General features: G+C 37.7%; 1 non-coding gene across 1 annotated transcript; it reads right to left on the bottom strand.

Moving 5' to 3' along the window:
- Nucleotides 1-1,972: 1,972 nt before the first annotated feature.
- On the bottom strand, nt 1,973-2,076 carry LOC123390882. Its single transcript, XR_006605470.1, has one exon. It is a non-coding gene; the product is annotated as a U6 spliceosomal RNA (small nuclear RNA).
- Between the last annotated feature and the right edge of the window lie 16,843 nt (nt 2,077-18,919).

An 18,919-nucleotide genomic window follows, 5' to 3' on the forward strand; every position in this document is an offset into this window, starting at 1 on the left:
GGCCATTGAGCAAGAGAACTTTTTACCCTCTCTCTAAAAACCAAATATACAATCCATGCATATTCTTCTGAGAAAACTTGTTCCCAGGAAACCCCCAATCAAGACTTGGGTTGCATGTTCTCCTTATGTTACCATTTCACAGTGCCAGTTAAATCTTTGCTCAGGCAAAAGCTCAGCATGGCATGCATTTAATTCAGATTTTTTCATGGATCATGACCTTTCAACTATAGAAGTCAGTAAAGGGAGAGGATTTCTATATAGTACCACTGGGAGGGTATATTTCACCCCCAATGTGAATCTTAGTCTGAGAACATTTTTTGGCAGGTTCTAAGAGTCTGTATCTAATTAATCACCTCTTCAGACACTGGAGTGGACAGCCCTTGGGGCAGGAAGGGAGAGGCCTGGGAGGCAAAGCAGAATAAACATCTTAATCCAAGTCAAGACTGAGGCCAGCTGTCCAGGCTGTCTTGTGGCCACAACTCACAGTGCTGCTGCCTATGGCTGCCTCTACTTTATCCCTTGAAAGTGCCTCCTTCCTTCTCCTTCCCACGCAAGCAGCCAGTCCAGTGTATAAATTTGTGGGTTGGACTCTAATTGCTAGCTGTGCTGGGAAGCCTGCCTCCCTGTAATTCAGCCTTGACACAAATAGCTAGAAAGTTCACTTGCAAAGCCACAACTCCCACAACAAGGCCCTTGGAGGTTCCCTTCTAGAGAGAGGACTTCTATTCCATTCAGGTCAACAGCTAGTTACTAAGCACCTATTTGGTACTTAGCACACCCTGTGAAAAATTAATCTGAAAAACAAATTTGACAGAATCATAAAGGCTTGGAGTTTCTAGGAATCTCATCATAGCTCTACCCTCACACAGGGCCCACCAGCCTCTACTTAGACCACTTCAGTGATAAAGACCTAGCTGCCTCTTCAGGCATTTTTAGGGAGCTTTAGTTAATAGAAAATTCTTTCTGCTTCTCTAGGAGAGGCACCATAGCACAATGGGTAAGCCACATAGACCTGGGTTTTAATCCCATCTCAGTCACTTGTGATCTTGAGCAAGTTGCTTTACCTATCTATGCCTCACTGTCCTTATCTATAAGAAGAGAATAATAATACCCATCACACACCATTGTTGTGTTAAAATAAACTATACTTGTGAAATATACTGCCCAGGTCCTGGTACAAGTTAAGTGCTTATTAAGCCAGTTCCGTCATGTAATCACATTTGACCTTTAGCAAAGTTGTTAATTCAGACTCTAACTGAAATAATACCTACAATTTAGGGTTGTTAGGATGCATCTCTGATTAGAAACGTACTAGTTTTAGGACATTGGGCAAGTTATTTTAAATCTTTAAAGCTAGAAATGTCTTTATCTGTAAATAGCAGTAGCGGTGCTTGCTACCTAAAGGAGTTTTGTGAGATATAAAGTATATTAAGATACATATTAACTCTGTGCTCGGTAAACAGTAGACTTCATTAACATTCACTCTATCCATTTGTCCTGAGAGACATCTCCCTCCCATGGTCTTTTGCCCACTATTTGGATCTACACAGACTAAGTCAAATTTTTCTACCAGTTGGATTCTTCATTCTAATGTTTCCCAGGTGTGTTCTTTCCTCTGGTGTATACTTCTCCAGTATTTCCAAAGCATTTCTTGCTTTTTACCATCCTGGGAATGTTTCCCAGATGACCTTTAGTTTGTCAAGTTTCTTTTCAAAATATGGTGTTTGGATTTAAATGTGAAATTCCAGGTGAAGACTGACCAGCCCAGAACAATTTTGAAACCATTGTCTTCATTGTGTATGATGCTGAATTTCTTTGAATGCAACCAAAGTTTAAGTGGTCAGTTTATCATATTACTGATTCATATTGAACTTGTCAACTTAAATCATAGAGTTGTTTTCATATTTAACTGTTGTTAAACCATGTCTCTCCTGTACCATACTCATGAAGTTTAATTTAAAAAGGAAAAAAAAAAAACATGGAACACTTCACAAACTTCACAAACACTCCTTGATCAGGAGCCATGCTAACCTTCTCTCTATCATTCCAATATCAGTTTATGTGCTGTTGAAGTATGTTTAATTTTTAATCATAAATACAGGATTTTTTTCTTCATCTCTGATAAAACTGGTTTCATTATTTTAATGAACTTAAATCATAGAGTTGTTTTCATATTTAACTGCTGTTAAACCATGTCTCTCCTGTACCATACTCATGAAGTTTAATTTAAAAAGGAAAAAAAAAAAAACCATGGAACACTTCACAAACTTCACAAACACTCCTTGATCAGGAGCCATGCTAACCTCTCTCTATCATTCCAATATCAGTTTATGTGCTGTTGAAATATGTTTAATTTTTAATCATAAATACAGGGTTTTTTCTTCATCTCTGATAAAACTGGTTTCATTATTTTGACTCATTTTTCTTACCATTACTTTTAAAATGTCCGGATTTTGATATCCAGCATATTACCTACTTGCTGCATTCTCTGTTTACAAATTTAATCAGAATGTCCTTTATTTAATTTAATTAAATTGTTGGATAGGCCAAGTCAGAGCTCTGTAGGTTGAAAGAGTGCACCCCACCCCCAACCAGATGGATTTTGATCAACATTATGAAGGTCTAATCAGTTAAATCCTAGAAACTGTCTGTATTGTAATACTATCCAGGTCTCAGTTCTTTTCCATTTTATATACTCCATGCTTGCAAAATGATGAAATGAAGTTATCTCCCTCCTCTGTGGCACAGGGGAAAACATATAGCTGAGAACAGGGATTCAAATCTTTGTTCTTTAACACACTTGTTGGATGTCATGTGAAAAACTACTTAAACTTACCCTTGATTTTCCCATATGCAAAAAAGACAACACTATTACATTCCTCACCTTTTATCATTACAACACTATTACATTCCACACCATTTATCACCTTAAGAATGTTGATAATTAGAATAAATTCTCCATAAAATGCAGATATTGCTTATTTCAGTAACTGGACTGAAATACAGATTATCTTTGCATATGTTTTAAATATACAGTTAAAGAAAAGATGTTCAATGAAGTAAAGTAACACCAAAATTCAAACTCGCATCTGTTTTGCTTAAAAATACATTATCTTTCCACAATGCTATGGTACCTGAGAATTATCTGTATAAAGTGTTTTGTATTATAAAATCTCAGATTGATATGAATTGTTATCATAATTCAGTTTACCATTTAGAAAAGACAGATAATTTGTCCTCCATGAATGCAAGTGGCCTCTGGTGATTACAAATTCCCCATTTTATATACTCAAAAAACACCTTTAAATAATTTTTATGCTAATTTTTTTAACTTTAGACATAATAAGTTTATAAATTATAGAATCATCCCATCTTTCTTAGAAAAACTGAAAATATTTAACCTTCTCAGGTTTCTGGTACTTCTCACATGGAGAAATACGCCAGGTTATTTTGTGTGGGTTTTTGTTTTTGCCTACAAAATGGTTACATGTAAATGTGGGAAACTACGCAATAGGTAAAGAGTTACGTAAAATGTGGTAAGGTATTAAAATGAATGACAGAAATCAAGAATTGTTCTAGAGGGTCAAGAAAGTGATTAAGTGTGAGCTGCAGATGTCAGCAAAGACCTCATGGTATGGACTGTAATTCTAGACTCCAAAAGATCAGTCCTTGATTTTTGAATTTTCCATAATGAAGCAAGGGAGCATTGATTGTGTTCCTTGAAAAGTCCAGGAATCTGTTTTCACTGTCCTGTGCTTACTTGGGCTCCTTCTATCTGCACTGGTACCAGTAGCAGTGCCAACTGTCAGAGCTGACTGGTTCACTCCTGTTGACCTGTTGTCCATGAACCCAGATATACTTTGCTGAGAGAATCATCAGAAGAGCATGGGTGGAGACCTGTGTTGACTGAAAAGCAGGGGGAGTAGTTATTGCCCAGAATTCCTGAAAAAAACGGAGCGACAACAAACCCAGGCACTTTTGCCCAAAGTCTATAAGTTTTTAACTTATTTGTATTACAAACATGTATTCACATTTGCTCTATATGGGGCACTGGACTAAATGTTGGAGACATTTAGGAAGTTTCTCATAGAAAATGAAAACTTAACTTCTTAGTTGAATATTGAGGAGCCACCTGCTATTAGTTGGATGAAAATGTGAACAGAGTTAAGGTGTACCAGAGAGTGGAAACAGGTAAGGGAAAGCAAGCAGAGAAGCATGAGATATCCTGTCAAATTTGGGAAACGGAAAATGCTTTTAGGTGACTAACGGTACAGTGACTATGAGGGAGTGATGGGGGCAAAACTAGAGGAGTAGTCAGGAGCCAGATGGTGAAGAATTCTGGCTGCTAAGATTAGGAGTTTGAACTCTTATCCTGGAGGTTATGGTGGCCCACAAAAGGAATTTAATCAGCAGAATGAAATAATTATAACTATGCTTTTAAAAAGATGGCTTTTATGAGAGGTATTTAGAGTAAATGGGAAAAGAACTGTTCTGAAACCCAGAGAGTCCAGTTAGGAGGCTGTGGCAGTAATCAGATTAGAAGCAATGGCTACTGACTAGAGCAGTGGCCATTAGTGGGAATCAAGTAGAGGGAAGAAATGCAAGTGATATTAAAGGAGGTAGAATTTGAGTCCTTGGCAGCAGCAAGAATGACATGGGAAGAACGGGAAAATAGTAAAGAGTCTAAGGCAATTCTCATATTTCTTATATGGCTCACTGCATTGATTATTGTTCCTTTCATTGAAATAGGGCATGAAGTGGGAAGATGAATTTTGGGGTGGTAAGATGATGTATTCAGTATCAGTCTTCAGTGTATTATGGTTTGAGTCTACAGGATTTCTAAGGGAATATTCTATCTATCTATCTATCTATCTATCTATCATGTTATGTTAGTCACCATAAAGTACATCATTAGTTTTTGATGTAGCATTCCATGATTCATTCATATAACCCCCAGTACTCCGTGCAATACATACTCTCCTTAATACCTATCACTGGGCTAACCCAACCCCCAACCCCCTTCCCTCTAAAAACCTGTTTGTTTCTTGGAGTCCATAGTCTCTCATGGTTTGTCTCCCTCTTCATTTCCCCCCTCTTCATTTTTCCCTTCTTCTCCTAATGTCCTCCATACATTTCCTTATGTTCCACAAATAAGTGAAACCATATGATTTGTTTTTATCTGCTTGACTTATTTCACTTAGCATAATCTCTTCTAGCCCCATCCATGCCGATGCAAAAGTTGAGTATTCATCCTTTCTGATGGCTGAGTAATATTCCATTTTATACATGGACCACATCTTCTTTATCCATTCATCTATTGAAAGACATCTCAGCTCTTGCCACAGTTTGGCTATTGTGGATATTGCTGCTATGAACATTGAGGATACATATGGCCCTTCTTTTCACTACATCTTATCTTTGGGGTAAATACCCAGTCATGCAATTGCTGGGTCATAGGGTATCTCTATTTTTAATTTTTTGAGGAATCTCCACACTGTTTTCCAAAGTGGCTCTACCAACTTGCATTCCCACCAACAGTGTAAAAGGGTTCCCCTTTCTCCACAACCTCTCCAACATTTGTTCTTCCCTTGTCAATTTTTGCCATTCTAACTTGTTTAAGATGGTATCTCAGTGTGGTTTTGATTTGAATCTCCCTGATGGCTAATGATGATGTGTCTGTTTTGTTTTTGTTTTTGTTTTTTTATGGGTCTGTCTTCTGCCCCCCCCCTTTCTTTTTTTTACATGATTATTTGGTTTTTAGATGTTGAATTTGAGAAGTCCTTTGTAGATCTTGGATATCAGCCTTTTGTCATTTGAAAATATCTTCTCCCATTCCGTGGGTTGCCTCTTTGTTTTGTTGACTATTTCCTTTGCTGTGCAGAAGCTTTATATCTTGAAGTCCCAAAAGTTCATTTTCACTTTTGATTTCCTTGCTTTTAGAGATGTGTCTTGAAAGAAGTTGCTGTGGCTGATGTCGAAGAGGTTACTGCCTATGTTCTTCTCTAGGATTTTAATGGATTCCTGTCTCACACTGAGGTCTTTCATCCATTTTGAGTTTATCTTTCTGTATGGTATAAGAGAATGGTCCAGTTTCATTCTTCTGCATGTAGCTGTCCAATTTTACCAGCACCACTTATTGAAGAGACTGTCTTTTTTCCACTATGTATTTTTTTCCTGCTTTGTCAAATATTAGTTGACCAAATAGTTGAGGGTCCATATGTGGGTTCTCTACACTGTTCCATTCATTGGTCTATGTTTCTGTTTTTGTGCCAGCACCATGTTTTCTTGGTGATCACAGCTTTGTAATATAGCTTGAAATCAGGCAACGTGATGCCACCAGTTTTGTTTTTCTTTTACAACATTTCTTTGGTGATTCAGTGTCTTTTCTGGTTCCATATAAATTTTAGGATTGTTTGTTCCAGCACTTTGAAAAATGCTGGTGGTATTTTGCTCAGGATGGCGTTGAAAGTATAGATTGTCCTGGGCAGCATAGACATTGTGACAGTGTTTATTCTTTCAATCCATGAGCATGGCATGTTTTTCCATCTTTTTGTGTCTTCTTCAATTTCTTTCATGACTGTTTTGTAGTTCCTAGAGTATTGATCCTTTACCTCCTTGGTTAGGTTTATTTCAAGGTATTTTATGGGTTTGTGAGCTATTGTAAATGGAATTGTTTCTCTAATTTCTTTTTCTACAGTTACATTGCTGGTGTATAAGAAAGCAACTGATTTCTGTGCAGTGATTTTGTATCCTGCCACATTACTGAATTGCTGTATGTGTTTTAGTAATTTGGGGGTGGAGCTTTTGGGTTTTCCACATAAAGGATCATGTCATCTATGAGGAGAGAGAGTTTGACTTCTTCTTTGCCAGTTTGAATACCTTTTATTTCTTTTTGTTGTCTGATTGCTGTTGCTAGGAACTCTGGTACTATGTTGAACAATAGTGGTGAAAGTGGGCATCCTTGTTGTGTTCCTGATCTTAAGTGAAAGGCTCTTAGCTTTTCCCTATTGAGAATGATATTCACTGTAGATTTTTCATAGATGGAGTTTATGGAGTTGAGGAATGTTCCCTCTATCCCTTTACTCTGAAGAGTTTTAATCAGGAAAGGATGCTATATTTTGTCAAATGCTTCTTCTCTACCAATTGAGAGGACCATGTGGTTCTTGTCTCTTCTCTTATTTATGTATTCTATCACATTGATTGATTTGCAAATGTTGAACCACCCTTGCATCCCAGGGATAAATCCCACCTGGTCATGGTGGATAATCCTTTTAATGTACTGTTGGATCTTATTAGCTAGGATCTTGTTGAGAATCTTGGCATCCACATTCATCAGGGATATTGGTCTGAAAGTCTCATTTTTGACGGGGTCTTTGCCAGATTTGGGGATCAAGGTAATGTTAGCCTCACAGAATAAGTCTGGAAGTTTTCCTTCTGTTTGTATTTTTTGAAACATCTTGAGAAGAATAGGTATTATTTCTTCTTTGAATGTTTGGTAGAATTCCCCCAGGGAATCCATCAGGTCTTAGGCTCTTGTTTTTTGTGAAGTTTTTGATCACTACTTCAATCTTGTTCTGATTATTGGTCTATTCAGGTTGTCAATTTCTTCCTGTTTAAGTCTTGGTTATTTATGCATTTTCAGGAATGCATCTGTTTCTTCCAGGTTGCTCAATCTATTGGCTGTTAATTATACTTTCTGATAATAGTTTCTATTTCCTTGGTGTTAGTCATGATCTCACCCCTTTCATTAATAATTTTATTAATTTATGTCCTTTCTCTTTTCTTGTGGATAAGCCTGGCTAGTGGTTTATTGGTCTTACTCTTTCAAAGAACTAGCTTTTAGTTTCATTGATGTGTTCTACTATATTTCTGGTTTCTAATTCATTGATCTCTGCTCTAATTTTAACAATTTCCCTTCTTGTGTGTGATTTAGGCTTAATTTGTTGTTGATTCTCCACTTCTTTGAGGTATAGAGAGAGTTTGTGTATTTGGGATATTCCCATTTTCTTGAGTGAGGCTTGGATGGCTTAGGACTCTCTTTGCTGTATCCCATAGGTTTTGGAGTGATTTCCTTCTCAGTAGTTTCCATGAATTGCTTAAGTTCTTCTTTGATTTCCTGGTTGACCCAAACATTCCTGAGCAGGATAGCCTTTAGCTTCCAAGTGTTTGAATTTCTTCCAAACTTTTTCTTGTGAATGAGTTCCAGTTTCAAAGCACTGTAGTCTGAGAATACTCAGGGAATAATCTCAATCTTTTGGTATCAGTTGAGACCTGATTTGTGACCCAGTATGTGGTCTATTCTGGAGAAAGTTCCATGTGCACTCAAGAAAAATGGGTATTCTGTTGTTTTAGGGTGGAATGTTCTGTATATATCTATGAGGTCCATCTGGTCCAGTGTGCCATTCAGAGCTCTTATTTCTTTGTTGATTTTCTGCTTAGATGATCTTTCTGTTGCTAAGAGTGGGGTGTTGAGGTCTCCTACTATTAATGTATTATTATCAATATGTCTTCTTTATTTTGGTTAACAATTGGCTTATGTAGTTGGCCACTCTCATGTTGGGGGCATAGATATTTACAATTGTTAGATCTTCTTGTTGGGTAGACCCTGTAAGAATGTTATAGTGCTCTTCTGTAGCTGTAACTACAGTCTTTGGCTTAAAATCTAATCTATCTAATATAAGAATTGCTGCCCCAGCTTTCTTTTAAGGTCTGTTGGCATGAAAGATCATTCTCCATCCCTTCACTTTTAGCCTGGATGTATCTTTAGGTTCAAAATGAGTCTCTTATAGACAGTATATGGATAGGTCCTGTCTTTTTATCCAATCTGCAACCCTGTGCCATTTTATGGAAGCATTTAGACTATTCACATTGAGATGATTTTTGAAAGATATGATTTTATTGTCATCATGTTGCCTGTGAAGTCTTCGTTTCTATAGATTGTATCTGCAAATTTCTGTTCTATATCACTCTTAGGGTCTTTCTCTTTTTATAGAACCCCCCTCCTTAATATTTCTTGCAGGCCGGCTTAGTGGTCACATATTCTTTCAGTTTCTGCCAGTCCTGAAAGCTCTTTCTCTCTCCATCCATTCTGAATGACAGTCTTGCCAGATAAAGAATTCTTGACTGCATGTTCTTCTTATTTAGTACCCTGAATATGTCTTGCCAGCCCTTTCTGGCTTCTGTGGACAAGTCTGACGTTATTCTGACATTCTTCCCTCTGTATGTAAGGAATCTCTTACATACAGAGATTCTAACTGCCCTTAAGATGGTTTCCTTGATTCTAAGATTCGTGAGTTTTACTTTCCCTTTGTGAGTTTTACTAGTGAGTTTTCTCTTTGTGAAAAAAAGCTCACAAAGTTTTTCTCTTTGTGAGTTTTACTAGTACATGCTGAGGCATTGATCAGTTCTCCTTGATTTGGAGAACAGATGAACAAAAAGAGAACAGATGTCTCTGCTTCTAGGACATGAATACTTGTTTCATTCCCCAGATTAGGGAATTTCTTGGCTATGATTTGCTCAAATGTGTCTTCTAATCCTCTCTCTCTCTCTCTCTCTCTCGTCCCCTCAGGGATCCCAATAATTCTGACATTGGAATGTTTCATGGCGTCATTTATTTCTCTAAGTCTGTTTTCATGGATTTTAAGCTGTTTGTTCCAACCCTCTTCCTGTTCCTTCTTTTCTATCAATTTGTCTTCTAGATCACTAATTTGTTCTTCTACCTTATTTACCCTAGCTGTTAGAGTATCTAGATTAGATTGGATCTAAATGATGGCATTTTAAGTTCCGCCAGATCAGCTCCCATTTCTGCCCTTAGGGAATCTATGGTGCTATTAATGAGTTTTCTCCATCCTAGCTAACATCTTCATAACTCTTACTCTGAAGTCTATTTCTGACATCTTGTGTATATCCATATCGATTAGTTCTGTGGCAGAGGTCACAATCTCTGAGTCTTTCCTATTTTGGGGGTTCCTCCTCTTAGTCATTCTGTTGAGGGGTAGTTGAGGGAATATACAGAGTCCAAATTATTGCCCAGAACCCAAGCAAGATGTAACTGTTTTATAGAGACCTTAGGATTGTTGGCTCTTGTCTTCTTGACTGTCTTTTGGGGGAGGAGCCTGTGGCACTGTTACTCAGATAACCCTGTTTGGGCAGAGTTGCTGTACCCCTGTTGTGGGGGGCGGGAGTGGTCAGTGAGAACTGGTTTTGGGGGCTTTTGTTCTCTGGTGACTTTCCCTGGTGGCTTTCCTTGTCTCTTCTGAGAGTCAGAGTAGAAGTGACCATATCCAAACCTCTGTCTCAGAACAGAGAGATCACAGTCTGCCCCTCAATGAGCTCTCCAGGCCACACTGTCTCCATTTCTTTCTGTGCTGCTAAAAACTGCAGCATCCTGGATTATGCACCCAACAGCAGCACTCCCAGCCCTCACTTCCAGGTCCAAACACATTTCTTCCCTTTGTGCTTCTAAAACTGCCAGCCACCCCCAGTTCACACATGTGCCCCTGCAGCTCCAGGTTTCAGTTTGGGAAGCTTCCCTAAAGTCTTTTCTCCTCTGCTACCAGTCTGCAAGTCTCTGCCCAATCCCCAGCACATGAGTCTTGCACTCCCATGGCACAAGATCGCAGAGGCTCCTTACCCCTTCTGTTCATCTTCTGATATCTTCTCGTAGAATCATGGCTCCCCACTTCATACCTCTAAGACCAACCACCTGAGAGATCTGTTTGTGTAGATCTAGATACATCTTCTTACATCACAGGCTGATTTCATGGGTGTTCAGAATGGTCTGATAGACATCCAGCTCAATTCAGAGGACTGGTTTCAGTAGGGTCCCCTACTCCTCCACCATCTTTGTGACTCTCCCCAGGGGAGTATTTTAGTTGGCAGTTTTATATAAGAGTTTTAAATTCATTTGAAAGAACAGAGCAAAGAGAGATTCATTGATGTATAAAAATTGTGGCTTGAAACCATGGATTGACATGGAAGGAGGAGATACCAATAACAATTATTTTGGAAGGGGTCTGTCCAAAACATATTTTTTCTCTAAGAATTCTCCCTCACCTGATCCATAGATGGACATGTTTGAATAGTGTGACCTTGCCATACTGTCCTAATTGTCATAGCTAGTTGGTACAAACTGGACAAATTAGAATATATCAGCTAGAGGATCTGACACTGAAACATCCTTGCACAATATCTCCATAAGTTGTTTGGCTATGGAAATGTAAATTCAGGAAGTATGGGACAACCATATTTGGCTATGAAAAAGCTAAACTAATTAAGTTGAGAGTAATGGAGACAAGCCTGGGAGATAAGAGAGAGAAAAACTCCATATTACCTAATAGTTTTTGAGACTGTGACAGCCCTTCACTAAGCCTTGGTTCCTTGGGAAATAGCCCCCAAAATTCTACCATTAAATCCCAATTCACCCTCTCAAACATCCCATTTTCCCCCTTAATCTTGTATATGATGAAAATGTTATTTACATGCAGAAGGAGAATTAGAATATAACTGATTTGAAAGCCTTAATAAAAGTATTAATCCACGCAGTAAGTAGTAATAGCTGCTAACAAAACAAAAACTAAGCAAATATTATGTGTCTTCTAGGTGGAACTGGACAACATCACCTATGGTAAAATACTCCCAGAAGATCAAACTTGAGTCTGATCAAGTCTCTAAATCTAACTAACAGTTTACAGGAAACACAGGGTCCAGGGGAGCATGTTAAGCTTTACCATGGGGATAAAATCAGTAATATCCAGAGTGGACAAGCATTACCAGACCAATTACCTTATTTTTTTTTTCATGCAGAAAAAGAGATGGGAGGAGGTGGGAGGGGGATCCAAAAAGTTAAATGAAAGTTAAGGGACATATGAATCAATTTTAATATTTAGACCTTATTTTGATCTTGAGTCAAATTTGTTAAAAGGTATGATATAACTAATGAAATGTGTTCCCTGACTGGACATTTTTTGATATTAAGGAATTATTGCTTTTAAATATGATAATGATACTATGACTATTTTGAAAAATAGTCTTATACCCTTCAAGATACATATATAAGTAGTAACAGATGAAGAATATAATTTCTGGGATTTCCTTCAAAATTATGAGAATGTGGCAGAACAAAGCAAAGAGTATAGATGAAATAAATTGGCCCTGGATTTGATGATAATTGAAGCCGAGGGTTTATTATATTATCCTCTCTACTTTCTATGTGTTTAGAATTTTCCATTATAACAAGTTGGTTGCTTTTAATAACAGCTTGACATACCTAGGAAATGGTGTCTGAATATCACTGTACTATACCCTGTCAATAAAGGATAAACCCCACATGGTCATTTCAATAAATGCAGAAAATACGTATGACACTTGTCAAACTAGAAATGGAAAGGAACTTTCTCAAGCTGATAAAGGTCATCTACAAACAAAACAAAACAAAACAAAAACAAACCCAGGAAATAAGATACTTAATTGTGAAAGACTCAGTGTTTTCCCTCTAAAATTGAGAACCAGGCCTGCTTTGACTATGCCTATTTAAAACTCTGCCAGAAGTTCTAGCTAGCGCAATTGGGCAAGAAAATGAAATAAAAGACATTTGAGTTTTAAAGGGAAAAGTAAAACAATCTCTGTTTATAGATGATATGACCTTGTATTAGGAAATCCTAAAAAACCCACTAAAAACATTTAGAATACTAAATGAGTTCAGTAAAGTTTTCAGGACATTAGATCAATATACAAAAATCAGTTGAATTTCTGTATATTAGCATTGAACAATCTGAAAATGAAATTAAAACAATTGCATTTATATTAGCATCAAAAATAATAAATAGAATACAAAAAAATAAAACACTTAAGAATTAATTTAACAAAACTTATAATCTGAAAACCATAAAACACTGATGAAAGAAATAAAGACCTAAATAAATGGAAAGAAATGCCATGTTTGTTAATCAGAAGGCTTAATATGTCATGATTACAGTTTGCCCCAAATGTTTGTCAGATTCAATGCAATCACTATTCAGATCCAAGCCTGCATCTTTTCAGAAATTAGTAAGCTGAATTTAAAGCACATATAGAAGTGCAAGGGAAGAAGAACGGGCAAAACAATCTTGAAAAAGAACAATGTTGGGGGAATCATACTTTCTGATTTTTTTTTAACGTTTTAGTTTTTATTCCAATCCTGTTTCATTTGTTGCATTGGGGAAAGCATAGGCAGCAACATCTGTTTCCAGGAACACTGGAAGAGGAGTGCATATAGACAAAACATGCAGTCATAAACAGACAAGTCAGGAGACAAAAACTCTCCTAGTTTATAAATGGGAGGGCATGAAGCAGTAAAAACCAGACGGATCACTGAGCAAGAAGATTTAAAAAAAGAAGAAGAAGAAGAATAGCAGGCAAAGAAAGATTGTACAAAAAATAAAGGTGTACAGATCTCCAGAATGGATTCATCTTGCATAACTGAAACGTTGTCTCCTTTGGCTGACAACTCCCCGTTTTCCCATCCTTCCAGCCCTGGGAACTGTTATTCCACTCCTTGGTTTTGTCAATTTGACCATTTTATTTTTTTAATTTAATTTTAATTTAATTTAATTTAATTTATTTATTTTTGTGTGTGTTCCAAAATTCATTGTTTATGCACCTCACCCTGTGTTCCATGCAGTACGTGCCCTCCTTAATACCCACCACTAGGCTCACCCAACCCCCCAAACCTCTCAACTCCAAAACACTTTCTGATTTTATTTTTTTTTTTTAAGATTTTATTTATTTATTTGACAGAGAGAGATCACAACTAGATGGAGAGGCAGGCAGAGAGAGAGAGAGAGAGGGAAGCAGGCTCCCTGCTGAGCAGAGAGCCTACTGCAGGACTCGATCCCAGGATCCTGAGATCATGACCTGAGCCAAAGGCAGCGGCTTAATTCACTGAGCCACACAGGCGCCCCCACTTTCTGATTTTAAAACAGTAAAAATCTACACTAATCAAAAGAGTATATATTGGCATAAGGATAGATGTGTAACTGAATGGAATAGAACTGAAAGTCCTAAAATAAAACTCTCACTTGCAAGGATGGAAAGTGCTCCTTCCACTAACCAGTGACGACTGAAAGAAAAGAGAAATGTCTTTTTACCAGGGGAGAGGGATATGTGAGGCTGTTGGCCCTACTTAATTTTAATTGCTTTAATTTATAGCTCATTAGAAAAAAAAAACATTAAGTTTTTGCCCATATGTAAAAGATTCCATGAAAATCAGAACACACAGAGGAAAGGAAAGAGGAAAAGAACACTAATTACAACTACAGTGATGATGACAATAACAGCCAAAATTTATACAACATTTACTAAATGCTGGGCCTATTTCTAAATATTTTCAATTTATTGGGTTGTTTAATACAAAAATCATTGTGCCACAAAAAATCATACATATCATTATTATTATTCTCATTATATAGATGAGAAAACTGAAGCACTAAGAGTTTATCTAGCTTACCCACAATCAGGTGGGTTGGAAGCGGTAAGACAGGGGTTCCCAACACTGATTACACATGAGAATCATGTCAGAAGCTTGTAAAACACCTAATGATCAGTGCATATCTCAGACCAAGGTGATTTCACTATGTGATCAAGGCTAAGAACCACTATATTAAAGCCAATCCTTAGTGATCAGAGTAAGAGGCCTACTCACCTAATAGTACAGTGTCCTCTGGTTTAAAGACTGATTTTTCAAAAAGTGGTTCCCAGAGGCATTGCATGAATATTGAAATGAAAGTGAACTAAAATTGTCAGGTCTCCATCAAAACCTTGGGTCTGTGTTTTAACTACCCTACAACGTAAGTCTGATGCTAGTTCAAGTTTGGGAACTAGTAGTACGAGGATTAGGGCAACTTCCTCTTCTCTTGTACCACTTCTCTTGTACTCCTCTAGCCTTGGAGACTAGAGGTGAGCATTTTTCGTGCAAAGTTCCATCTTAGGTGTTTATCCACTGGCAAGTGTTTTGTTTATGAAGTCCTTAGATTCTTCAGTTGTAAAGTGAGGGAGAAAACAAAAATCTCTCAGATGTTTTCTAAGATTAAAAACTCTGCTTTTAAAGAATTCTTTCCTAATTTCCAGAACTGATTCAAGTTACCTGATAAAAGATTTTCCTAAACCATAAACAAACACATCCTTATTAGCAAATATGAGAAGTCACTATAGCAAAGGGATTAAGAGCATGGGCTCCTGGCCCTATCTAGGTTTAAATTCCATTCCTATCCTTCCTATCTGGTCATAGAAAAGTTTTAAAATATGTGGGCCTCAGTCTTTATTATAAAATTGGATTCCTATTCATACCTACATCTTAGGCTTATAGCAAGGTTGTATAAACAGTTATATGCCAATAAGTTAAGTGACCTGGACAAAATGGATGCATTCCTGGAAACCTATAATCTTCCAAAACTGAATCAAGAAAAAACTGACAACCTGAATAGACCAATATCAGTAACGAAATTGAAGTGATCAAAAACCTCCCAAAAGCGAAAATGAACATTTGGAGCTTCATCAAGATCAAAAGCTTCTGCACAGCAAAGGAAATAGTCAACAAAACAAAGAGGCAACCCACGAAATGGGAGAAGATATTAGCAAATGACAGTACACACAAAGGGCTGATATCCAGAATCTATAATGAACTCCTCAAACTTAACACACATAAAACAGACAATCATGTCAAAAAATGGGTAAAAGACATAAACAGATACTTCTCCAATGAAGACATACGACTGGCTAATAGACACATGAAAAAATTCATCATTACTAGCCATCAGGGAGATTCAAATCAAAACCACATTGAGATAGCACCTTACACCAGTCAGAATGGCCAAAATTAACAAGACAGTAAACAACACATGTTGAAGAGGATGTGGAGAAAGGGGAACCCTCTTACATTGTTGGTGGGAATGCAAGTTGGTGGTATGACCACTTTGGAAAACAGTGTGGAGATTCCTTAAGAAATTAAAAATAGAGCTACCCTATGACCCTGAAATTGCACTACTGGGTATTTACCACAAAGATATAGATGTAGTGAAAAGAAGGGCCATCTGTACCCCAATGTTCATAGCAGTAATGGCCACAGTCGCCAAACTGGAAAGAACCAAGATTTCCTTCAATGGACGAATGGATAAGGAAGATGTGGTCCATATATACAATGGAGTGTTATGCCTCCATCAGAAAGGATGAATACCCAACTTTTGTATCAACATGGATGGGACTGGAGGAGATTATGCTGAGTGAAATAAGTCAAGCAGAGAGAGTCAATTATCATACGGTTTTGCTTACTTGTGGAGCATAAGGAATAACACAGAGAAAATTGGGAGATAGGGAGGAGAACTGAGTTGGGGGAAATTGGAGGGGAAGACAAACCATGAGAGACTGTGAACTCTGAGAAACAAACTGAGAGTTTTGGAGGGGAGGGAGATGGATGTTGGGTGAGCCTGGTGATGGATATTAAGGAGGACAGGTATTGCATGGAGCACTGGGTGAGGTGCGTAAATGATGAATTTTGGAACACACACACACAAAATTAAATTTTTTAAAAAGTGCTCTTTTTAAAGCACTGAAAACTCTAATCCCAAAACAGCAGTTATCTTTTAAACAACACATTCTTTTGTTTTGTTTTGTTTTCTAAATTGTATTTTACTTTATTTTAGTGTTCCAAAATTCATTGTTTATGCACCACACACACCCCCAAAAAAGTGCAAAGAAGTAAAGAAAAATAAGTTATATTTTCTTATAATAATAGGAGCTATTTATAACATACATTTCTAGATGTCAAGCATTGTGTTAAATACTTTACAATCATAATCTTTATATTTATAATAATACTGAGAATTAACATTAATATCCCAGGTTTACAGATAAGGAAAATGAAATTTAGAAACTAAGTGATTTGCCTAAGGGGAAGAGTGGTAGAATAAAGATTTTAAACCTGCAAAAAAAAAAAAATGCTTATGGAACACTTAACATCAGCTGAGGCACACACTGAGCTCTCAATAAATGAAAGCTATATATATAATTATTAACATTATTTTTCCACAGTGGATATTGCACAGAATTTGTATTTCAATATAGCCCCCATTTCCAGGCATACCCCAAAGGCAGGTATGAATGAGAAAGTTTTGGCAGTTAGAAGAGAAAGTGACTATAGAGGACATGGGGCTGTGAGCAGAGATTATTCAATAAAAATGAAATCCTAGGTTCATTCTATCTTAGAGCTGACAGGGACCTTAACTACCTTCTAGGTCAACCCTCCATCCTTGTGGATCTGGAGAAAGGGGCCATGGTGGGGTAGAGTCTTGGCCTTGAAGGGTAGCAATTTATGAAGCATTAATGGGTGGGGTCCTATTAATGGATGTGACTGGGGTTGGGCTTTGACCTACAAATAGACTACTATTAATTCAGAATGAAAATAAAAGCCAATATAGGAGAAAGAAGATTTTGGATGGAGGAAGTCCCACATTGTCTTAACCATCAAACCAAATGTTAAGTGTCCTCCAATTCACCAGAATGGCTCCTGGAAGTAATCCATCTTGCATACTAAAAGGTGTTTCACCCATTGGAAAGTTCTGTCAGACACCCACAAGATTTATCACCTGTTACACAAAATTCCCCATACCTTTCCTGTGCCAAAAACTGACTTTTAAAGTACACATGAGATAAAGGCCAATGAGAAGGGAGGATGCAGAATGAACTTAAGGTTGAGAGTAAAACTCAACTCTCTCAGAGGAGAGCACTAGAAGGTATTCTTGGCTATGGGAAGACAGAGTGGGATACTGGTACCTGAGGCCAGAGACATGAGAAGTAATTGCCAGGTGTAGAAAGCAGATGTGGGAGAGTGTTGGAGGACAAACTGTAATCTCAATTTTATGTATTTCCAACCCCTGGCCTGTAATAATCTGCTGCTCTTTCAGAAGCAGAGGAGGATGCTAGGTAAAAGACTCTGAATCACTGTAGTAATGTAATTCTCTCAGGAACAGCCATAGTAATTTTTTGAGTCTGCTGAAACAAAATTTGGAGGCTAGAAGTCCAAACTCAAGGTATTAGCAGAATTGGTACCTTCTGAGGGCAGTGAGGGAGAATCTTTTTCCTCTCCAAGCTTCTGTTGACCTCAGACATTCTTGGCTTGCAGATGATGTTCTCCCTCTGTGACCTCACTTGATGTACTTTTTTTTTTTTAATTTTTATTTATTTGACAGAGAGAGAAATCACAAGTAGGCAGAGAGGCAGACAGAGAGAGAGAGAGGGGGGAGGAAGCAGGCTCCCTGCGGAGCAGAGAGCCCGATTTGGGACTCTATCCCACCACCCTGGGATCATGACCTGAGCTGAAGGCAGAGGCTTTAACCCACTGAGCCACCCAGGCACCCACTTGATGTACTTCTGTATGTGTCTGCCTCCATGTCCAAATCTCCCCTTTTCATAAGGACACAGTCTTATTAGATTAAGGCCCATCCCAATGACTTTATCTTAATTTGGTCATTTGCAGAGACCCTATTTCCAAATAAGTTCACATCCACAGTTACTAGAAATTAGGACATTAATACCTTTTGGAAGGAAACAGAGTTCAACCCATAATATAGCCCTTGCATTGCTCCTAACTCTGGCTAACATGAGGCATATACAAACTTTCCTTTGTTATTCAATTTCTTGAGTCTTCAGTGTTCTATCTCTTATTCAGAACTGTATGGCTTCCAGGCATATTCCCTACTGCCTTCTACCTGGAGAAGTATGGGTGGTCCCCATACCTCTCTGCAAGGCACTCTGTCTAGCAGAGAAAAGCCTTAAAGTTTTCTTCCTAGAGCCGTTGGCAAGCAGCTGTTGCATAGAGAAAATGTAGATCTGGGAGGAACCTCAGGGGTCATGTGGTCATAGGATAGAACAGTGAACTGTTCAAAGT

This window comes from Mustela putorius, unplaced genomic scaffold, assembly GCF_011764305.1.
Source record: "Mustela putorius furo isolate JIRA1106 unplaced genomic scaffold, ASM1176430v1.1 tig00000145_pilon_pilon_pilon, whole genome shotgun sequence".
NCBI classification, from domain to species: domain Eukaryota; kingdom Metazoa; phylum Chordata; class Mammalia; order Carnivora; family Mustelidae; genus Mustela; species Mustela putorius.